Here is a 10,798-nt window from a genome sequence, read left to right on the forward strand (position 1 = left end):
TCATCATTAATATAATACTGTATTAACTTAAAATTTATGTACATTTTATTATCATTGTGTAAGTAATTAGTTATTTTATCATTATTTTACTTCAATTTAAAAAATAATTAAAATTTTGCAGTAAATAAAAAACTTATACAGTATAAACATAATTTTTCTTTGAATAAATTATCAATATTCTTAATAAATTTCATATTAATTAGCATAATATACAGGAATTATACTATTTATAGATATTAATCGCCATAAGAGCCAGTAATTAAGGTTATTCAAAGTGATAATCTAATACAACGAATAAGTGGTTAAAAAGGCAATTATATGCTAGGATTACATATTCTTAAATATAAATTTATTTTAATGTTTTTACTGCTTATATGGGTTAATAAGGATTATATTAATACAGTACTTAAAGGGGATACAAATTTGAGTTAATACAAAATCAAGAGAGAGAGAGAGAGAGAGAGAGAGAGAGAGAGAGAGAGAGAAAGACATAGAGAGAGAGAGAGAGAGAGAGAGAGAGACGAAAAAATGTCTCCTTAATTACCTTTGCATTAATACAATGAATAATAAGTTACTTTTAAAAACATTGTTAAAGGATATTTAGAAAAGTAAAATAAAGTATATCTAATCATAGTTTTTATATACAATATATTTGATTATTATGTCTATTGGTTTGCAATGAGAGTCTGTGCAATCAAACTCCTTCAATGGTAATGGCAATCATACAGTATATACACAGTATTAAACCATTTTCTATACAATTCACTTTTATATACAGTATATACTGTATATTTTGCATCAATAACACAGAATATTCAGTAAATATTCTGTACTTTAGATTCAAATCATTGACGTCATGAGTAAACATTTTTCTGTATAATTTCTTTACTCAACCCATTTGTTTGTTAAGAAAGAAAGAAAGAGAGAGAGAGAGAGAGAGAGATGGGGAGAGTTGTTGTGTTGTTTGCATATAAATGCAAATTTGATTATCGGATACTTTAAACATAACAAAGAGTTTCACTAAAAAATGTCGAGTAATCAAATAGTTTTGAAGGCATCGCAGATCTCATACAAAATAAATATGATATATATTTGTTTTATGATATAAACACTTAATATGTATAGATTTATATGCAATAAATAGAGAAAAAAAGATGGTTTGAATGACATAAGTGTCACCAAATATATGAATTGATTTAACAAATAATGTGATATCTCTGCAAAACAGATGATGACTCCACACAATGTCATACACACTGTGACATCCAGTTTACTATTATAAACCATTTGTAATATTTAATTAAATAGTATAATCATTTGTAATCAAATTTATATATATATATAAATTATTATATTAATACCAAACTGCAATTAGATAAATTATAGTCCTTAAACATAAAATATTTTAATGTTTTTTAATCTTAATAATACATGAGCTATAATATTAAATTTATTATTACTAAAAAGTACTGTTTACGATTATACAGTATTAGTAATAATATTATTCACATTTTATAAATTAGCTATAATTTTTTATAATTTTTTCTATATATATATATAATAAACATAAATTTAATAATAAATCACTAAAATAATACTATAGATATGACAGTATTATTATATTACTATAATCAAAATATACTTACATAAGTGAAAAGCTAAACTTTTACCTAATTTATTTACGTTGGTTTTGATTATAGATTTTTTTAAATATAAAATTTAAAATTGTGTACATTTAATGTGTAAAATTATTTATTTTTTACTTTTATTGTTTTAATTTTAATTGACCGAAAACATAAAGATAGCAATTTTGACTAACCAATTTTTAGTTATTGATACTTTAACCCTTTAAAAAATGCTGTAAAAATTAAAATAATTGGTAGTTTCAAAATTAATTATCTGTACTATATATTAGATGTTTTTTACAGACAATTTTTAAACTTATGTTTTTAAGTTTTTACAAATCATTAAATAAAAAAGTTGATAATTTTCTATGTATTTTCTGAGAGAAAATTAATCTGAAATATGAAACATACATTGATATCTCATATCTTTTTTATTTAAATGCCTAACTCTTCAATTGTGTTAAATAAAATATTAAATATATATATATTATATTTTTTTAATTTAAAATTTTTAAACATTATTTATTAGTTTTTCCACAAAATTAATTTTAATTTTTAATCTCAGTATAAACTTTATTTAGAATAATTTAGATAGTTTAAATTTTGTAAACTATCATGTATAAAAGGTATTAAAAGGTACATTTTAAAAAAATCTAAAAATTATTTTTTTAATACTTGTTTTATATCAATATATCTATTATAACTATTATTGAAGAATTTTAATTTGTGGGTATCTCTACTTTAAACCTCATATTACTTTAATTTTGAATTTTATCAAAAAATCAACTTAAAATTAATATAAATAAGTAAATTTAGTATTTATATGCATTAAAAAAGTATTATTTCACTATTAAAATATTCATAAAATATTAAGTCAAAGTTTGGTTTACAAAGAGTGCGGATACCTATTGATAACCGTAAAAACGTGAAAAAAATCAACATTAAACTGTAAAATAAGATAAGATTAAAATAGTCTAAGATTTTCAATTATTACATTAACTAAGAAGACTATGTCATTCAATATTTGTTGAGCATTAATAAAATAATAATAATTTTTAGTATATCTTAATTAATAATAGTATTTAATATATATACGGTATATATATACAGTATAATGTATAAAAAATAAAATAAATTTTAAACTTTAAACTTTGCAAAAACAAGTATTACAATATATTTTAAATTATATCGATTAGTGTTGTACTAATACATGTTTTATTAAATGTACAATAGCACTACTTATTATAAAAAACAATAAAAAAGTAAAACATTTTATGCAAAAAATATTATTATTTAAAAATAAATGATATTTTATTTTTTTAAATAAATTTATTTGTTAATCTATTAAAATAATGATAACAAATTAAAAATTTATATTATTATAATTAGAATTAATTACTATAAATTTATTTAATAAATAACATCTCTAATAATTTTTACTATTCATTAATTATTCAACATTTTCAAGCTTTAAAAGAATTTTTTAAAATTTATCATTAATTTTGTTTAAAATCAGCAATAATACTGTGTATTAAATAAACTGTTTAAAAGTATTATTTGATGGATTAATACAATAAACTTATGGCAATATATAGTCACCAAAATATATTAATGTATTCATTTTTCATTAGCTTTATCTATAATACAATTGTTTTTTATTGATCAATAATAAACAAAAACTGTATTATTATTATTATACTACTGTATACTGTATTAGAAGTATTAGTGTACTGTAGTAGCAGAAAGTTTATGTTTATACGCCAACGCGTTTTCACAAATCACTATTACATTAACTATATACACATACACATACACATACACATACACATACACATACACATACACATACACATACACATACACATACACATACACATACACATACACATACACATACACATACACATACACATACACATACACATACACATACACATACACATACACATACACATACACATACACATACACATACACATACACATACACATACACATACACATACACATACACATACACATACACATACACATACACATACACATACACATACACATACACATACACATACACATACACATACACATACACATACACATACACATACACATACACATACACATACACATACACATACTTAATATATCAAATGTTGTATTTCTATATAGGAGTTAAAAAGTTTAATATTAGACTTATAAACAATAAAAAATCAATGAATTTGACTACAAATAAGAGACTGTTTTAGAAAAAATAACTATCAAAATAAAATTTATTGTTATATTATATTTTTCTTATTTTTAAGAAAATACAACAATTTTCAAGAATCTAATGTTATTTTCTAGAATTATTTGTTTTCAATGAAAAATAATGAGATATTAATGATTTAGTTGTCTGTTTTATAGTATTTGAATGTATGCTGTTATTCATGTTTTAATACAAAAAATGTATTTTGTATTGTTATTCTTTATATTGTAAAAAAATTGCGTTAATGTTTTGCTATTTTCAACAGTAAAACGTTATTTTTTCAATTGGAATGCAATTTCATAAAAATGAATGCAATCAATAATACAATGTTATTGACAATCTTGTTATTACATAAAGCTTATAATAAAAAATATATTATAAAATAGCAAACAGTTATTTCTAAAAATTTATATTTACTTATAAATAATACTAAATTAGAATTATACTCTATTTGGTAAAGTAAATACAATAAACACGAATAAAATGGTTTGTATCATTTAATGTTTATTTAGATTATTAATATATATATATTTAAAATTTAAATTTTATATATAATATTGTATTATATAATATATAGTTTTGTCACAAATTTGATTTCAAAATAATCTTTCAATAATTCTAATTTACATAAAAATTCAATAATACTGTAAATGTAATGTCACTCACTATTTATAGTTGTATTTGTTTATATAAAATGTGTAGTTTTATTTATTTTAAAATAGTACAGTAATTATGTGTGATATTTATATATATATAAACATTTTAATATAAATTTCTTTTTTTTGCATTATAACTCAAAGCAAAATTAGTGACAAAAACAGAATATTCTGTAAATAAAATTTATTATATTATGATTTATAAGATTATTTAAATAAAAATTTAGATTTTTTAGTGTACAGTATTTGATGTATTAATACCGTAAATATATATTTGCAATAATTTAGTTATTTTAATATTAAGCTTTTAGATTATAAGTCTATTGTTAACTACAAAGTATTTGTATACAAAAAAATGTTTAAAACATTATTTTATATGCCATAAATGAGTGGGCGAACAGTGAATAAATAGTGTTTTACGTCACCAAATGATTAAAGATTTATATAAACGTAGAAATTATTGTTTTTTGTCAAATTTTTATGTCTAGCAATTAATTTGCCAAATATTTTATCAAATTATATATATATTATCTAAATCTGTAATTACAAACAACTATAAACATATACCGTATGATTGCACTGTTATGTATGATATCTGTCGGTGCTATGCCATTGATGCCGAAGAATAATGTTTGAGCGCCGGTACCGTCCAAACGATTGTAAGCGCCGGCGTCGTCAGCGCACACATCTGGTAGCACACTGTTGTTGTTGTCGTTGTAGTCGTCGTCTACAACAATATCTACCAGTGCTAAGCAAAACACGCCACAGTTTGCCCAGAAAACTGATAATATATATATATAACTAAATACTAGTAAAAGTGTCGCCAATTTTTCATTTTGGTTATCCTCTCTCCATCGCAACCGTGAGTTTTGAGTTGTGTTTTATATATTTTCAATGTGTGTACAAATCGCGTGCCGACAACTGGACTGGCATTAAGGGCCGACCCATATCATAGTGATTGTTATGCTGCGCCCATTTCATGCCATTAAATTACAACTGATCACTGATAATAATAATAATTGTTGTTATGTCACACAACTACTACTTATAACAAACCTCCCGATCTTTCACTGATTTATTATTAAAACGCCAATTATTATCATTTGTTAAGGTATTGTTTGTCCTTTAATTGTCTTACAGTTAACTTATTAATAAATTTTATATACAATTACCTAATGATTATAATTTGTTAGATATTAATATAAATATTAATGTAAAAATGACAATTCTGTTTATATAATCAAAAAAAATCATTAATTATATGCAAAAATAAACAAATATTTATAATATTATATATTATCATATGTTTAGTAAGTTATCAATAATAAAAATTTATGATTTATTGATTTTAATTTTTGCTAAATATTTTATTAAATATGTCAATGTTATTGCAAAAAATAAAATATGCAGTAAATTATTATATACAATATAAAAATGCTATTATTGTGTAATATAAACAGCCTAATATTATACATTACAATACTACTGTTTATTATATTATATTTTGACTAATATTTTATATAAGAAAAAACTAAAAGAAAAATGGCTTTATTTTTTAAAATAATAATAAATTATAAACATTTTAGTATAGAATATTAATAACTATTAATTTATTAATTTTTTATTGATACTAATTAGATAAAAATTAGATTAACATAAACTTAACATAGATTTAAATATTTTATGATATACAATATATTGTAATTTTAATAATACTAATCGTATAGATACACAAAATTAATATTTACTTGAACAATTTTAATAATATTTTAGTTTTTATTAATTTGTTTTATAAATTATTTTATTTATACATATTATTATTAATAAGATTAATTTATATACAAATATTAATTACAATTTATCTTATTTACTAAAATTATAATAATTTTTATATTACTGTAATCTTAATTAAATTTATTTTTAATACTTAAAATGACAAAATATTATATTAATTTATTTTAATTACCAAATATTAGTAAAAAAATATTAACAAAATAACCAAAATAAAAATAAAAATTTTAAAGATTATCACTATATCACTATACAGTACTCAATTTATAAATAACTATTGCTAAGCCTTACTATTTATATGTAATTAAATTTTATATTTAGCAATAGTTTATGTATAAATAATTTTTATTTACAGATTTTATTTTTTATACATATTGTATATTTATGAATTTATTTATAAACAATTAATATTTAAATTATTAAATATATATATATATATATATATATATATAGCAATATTATAAAGATATTTGAGTTATTTAATTACAATAATATAAGTAAATAATTTAATAATTTAGATTTTTAAATAATAAATAATTTCACAATAAATATATTATTTATATTTTATTACCAATGGTTTACAAAACTAATAATTAGTATTTTTTAATTAAAATATAACAATATTTGTTTGGTAAGTTTATTTAATAAATTAATGTTTACATTTTTATTTATTTACATAAATTGATAAATAGTTTAACTATTAAATTTTGAAAAATTAATTAAAATACATTTGCATTAAAATACAAAATTGTTTTGATTTTATATATTTGAATATAAAATAAAAATTTATTGATTTCTAATCAAAATTTTACAAAATATATTCATATATTATTATTGTTTTCTCTAATGTTTGCAGTTTTATATTTATTTAATGACAAAGTATTTTAGTAAATTATTTTATAAAAAATGAAAGTTTTATTAAATTATTTTTTATCACTTTGTATCAAAATCTTTGAAACCAATGAAAAATTATTAGTATTTGTTTTTATGTATTCAATCAAATCAATATTTATATTTAATATAAGTTTATTTTTGTTAAAAATATTTATTTAAATTAAAATTAAATTGATCTTAATTTACATAAATTTTATTTTTAGTTATCATATGATGTTACATTAAGTTTATAAATAATTAAAATATTGATTTATCAAGTTATAATTTTAACATTGTAATTTTATTAGAAATTTATAATAAATAAACTGTAAACAAATTTGTATAAATTTTATGGAAATATTTAGAATAATGTAGAATACAAACAAATAAATGTGAAAAATATATTTTTTAAACAGAAAATTATTTAAACAATTTTTATGTTTTAATAATTATAAATCTATATAAATAAACAACAATATTTTTATGTATTATTTATTAATATAAAATTAAAAAGATTTTGTTGCTTTAATTATTATTAAATAATATTATTGTTTTTAATGAATTCTGAGATAAAAATATTTTTATAACAAAAAAAATTAGTAAATTCTGTCACAAATATTTTCACCTAATATCTGTGCCAACAATTTATACAAACATTAAATATTATGAAACTACTGATTAATATTTTAATACTATACATACGTTCTGTCATATATTCATAAAATATTTTTGCCGTTATATGAAAAATAAGTGAAATACCAATTAAGCAGTTATTCATAATTTAAATATAAAAATCATGTTTAATATTATTAGCAAACATCATTGCAATAGAGTTATTCAGTTTTGACGCTTATTTACATTATAATAATATGAAATTTATGAAAATTTTTATGTTTATGTATTAAATATAAATGAAATAATGGGATTTTTTTGTACCAAATGATACCAAATTATTTTTTCAATGTTGGGGATAGGCTTGCGTTAAATTTTTATAATATTTATGCATATCTACTGTATCTATATGTATGTGTGTTTAGTTAATAATAAGTGTTGTTATATAATACATATGTTGTTGAATGAGACAAAAAAATTGAAGTGCATATTGAAAGTAAATGTATTGAATACTTTTTATATAAAAACATTATACTGTAGTTGTATACTCTATTGCATGTACAGTATAGTACAGTACAGTACAGTACATGTATGCACTTAAATAAAGAGACACAAAAAACGACAACAAAAAGTGATGCTCTCTTATATGCATTACTTTTACTGTATTATTATTATTACAAATAATACAGTATTTATATAAAGCAATATCCAAAAGAAAAGTAATTTAGTCTATTGTTTGTTAAAGAGCTTTAAGAAGTTTTTGTCCATTTTTAAGGACATATACTATATATATATAAACTTATTGTATACCACATTATAATATACTGTACTCTGTATATGTACACAATGTGTGATTTGATTTGTCAAAACAATACAATTGCATGTACTTATTGCTTATTTTTTTTGCTATTGAACTTGAATTTGATATAAAATCTCTATTGTGTACCAACCAATAGATAATGTTTTTTATAAAAAAAATGATTTATTTTCAATTATTATCTTTATACTATAAAATTTTTTATATATAATATACATGTACATATAATAATATATACAATATAATAGTTATTATTTTAAAACATAAGTTTATGATTGTTATTGAATAGGAATATTTTTAGTTTCTGTAAATAAATATTATTATTTTTGAAAATTTATATTTGTCTTTTTTAGTCAAATATAAATATTGATATTACTATAGTATATAGCTATTATTATTATTATTCACATATAAAATCATTTTTAAAATTACGATTAATATATGTATTATTTTTTTGTATTATCTTAAATTATAATAATAATGATGCTTTAACTATAATTTTTCCATTAGGTTACACACAATTTGTTATTTTACTGTCAATACCATTATGAAAGCCATAGTCTACTAAAGAGATTCATTACATACAAAACGAATTATTATAATAAGAAAAATATATAATATAATGGATAATAAAATTTAAATAATAAGAAAAACAATTCAATTGAAACAATTGTCTTCATCTGAATAAAAGTTAAATTTAACTGTCGTTCCCTCTCTATTAAAAAACTCCCACAACTTTCCATATGTTGTCATCACCACATATAACATACTAAAACAGTGATAAAAATTTATATATAAATATATTTTTCAATACAAATGTATTATTTATTTTTGTAAATTTTATTCCTCGAAAAGTCAAAATAAAAGACATTCCTTAAGAGATTAACTTTTAAAAAACAAGAAGAAAAACAAGAATAACAAGAAATACATTGATTTTAAAGTCAAATAAAAATCTTTTCAATTTATTTCTCACTGAATAACTGAATTCAATAACAAAATATATATATATTTTAAAAAACAAGTCATTGTTGTTATATGTATTGTATGAATAAAGTGGTCAATACATGATAACATTGACATCGCTATTATCATCAAAGATAACAACAACAACATCAACAACAAACTAACATACATGTGCTTAGTTTGATTGTGTTTCATAGTAGTGGTATATTTGTGTGCATCGGTTGTCAGTACCACATGTTTGACAATATATAAGAAGAGAGTCAGTCAGTGACTGCTTGTGTATTATTTATCACAAAATTTCTTATATATATATATATATATATACAGTATATATATATTAATATATAACCAGTCGTTGCCATTATATCGCTATTAAGTGGATCCATCACTGGCTATGAGGAACGGCAGGACATCATCTCATAGTAGTAGTAGTAGTGGAGGACAGACAGCCTTTCGGTGTTTGTCTGTACGCGCTCTCCGCTGACTGTAGTCATGGAAACACTTGCGTGAGAAGTGCTTTGCACTCATTTACTCGGTTTAGACACTGATATGTATAACGAGTGACACACTTATATGTGTCTCAAATATAACATAATATAAATATATAATATATATATAGATATAAATATATATATATATTCAGTATATAAATATCATATACATATACTACTTCTTATATCATCATCATATATATAATAATAATAATATTATTATTATTATTCAGATTTATAGTAGCATTTGAAAAAAACAAGAAATAAGATATTTATATATATATAATAAAATCAACTGAAAGGTGGATAAAAAAGATTTTTTTTATTGCATTAAAAGCGATGAGTTTGAAAAGCGATGCTTTTATTATGATTATTATGATATGCAGTAATGCATTGATAACACGCTTTTTCAATGGTTCACAACATTTACTGATGATATCATCAAACGCTACTCATCTTCCAGTGACTCTTCAGTGATATTATTTGTTAACATTTACTTTATTTCTGATGAAAAACACACACAAAAAAACTTTTTTGTTTTTCTAAATTTTAAAAGATATAATAATATATTGAGATATATATATATAAATATATATATATTGTATTTATAATACTATGTTTTTACGGGTTATTACCAAAATAAATAATACAATATAAAAAACGATATTTTAAAATTTAATTTGTTTAGTAATATACATGTTTTACATGATTTACACTATTTTTTTA

General features: G+C 20.0%; 1 protein-coding gene across 1 annotated transcript in view; it reads right to left on the bottom strand.

The window, feature by feature from the left end:
* The window catches only part of LOC128965269 (integrin alpha-PS2-like), a 150,565-nt gene that overhangs the window by 35,697 nt on the left and 104,070 nt on the right, over positions 1–10,798 (bottom strand). The window lies entirely within an intron of this gene.

This window comes from Oppia nitens, unplaced genomic scaffold (genome assembly GCF_028296485.1).
Source record: "Oppia nitens isolate AA-2021 unplaced genomic scaffold, nextdenovo-longstitch-racon4-pilon3 scaffold10_pilon_pilon_pilon, whole genome shotgun sequence".
NCBI lineage: Eukaryota > Metazoa > Arthropoda > Arachnida > Sarcoptiformes > Oppiidae > Oppia > Oppia nitens.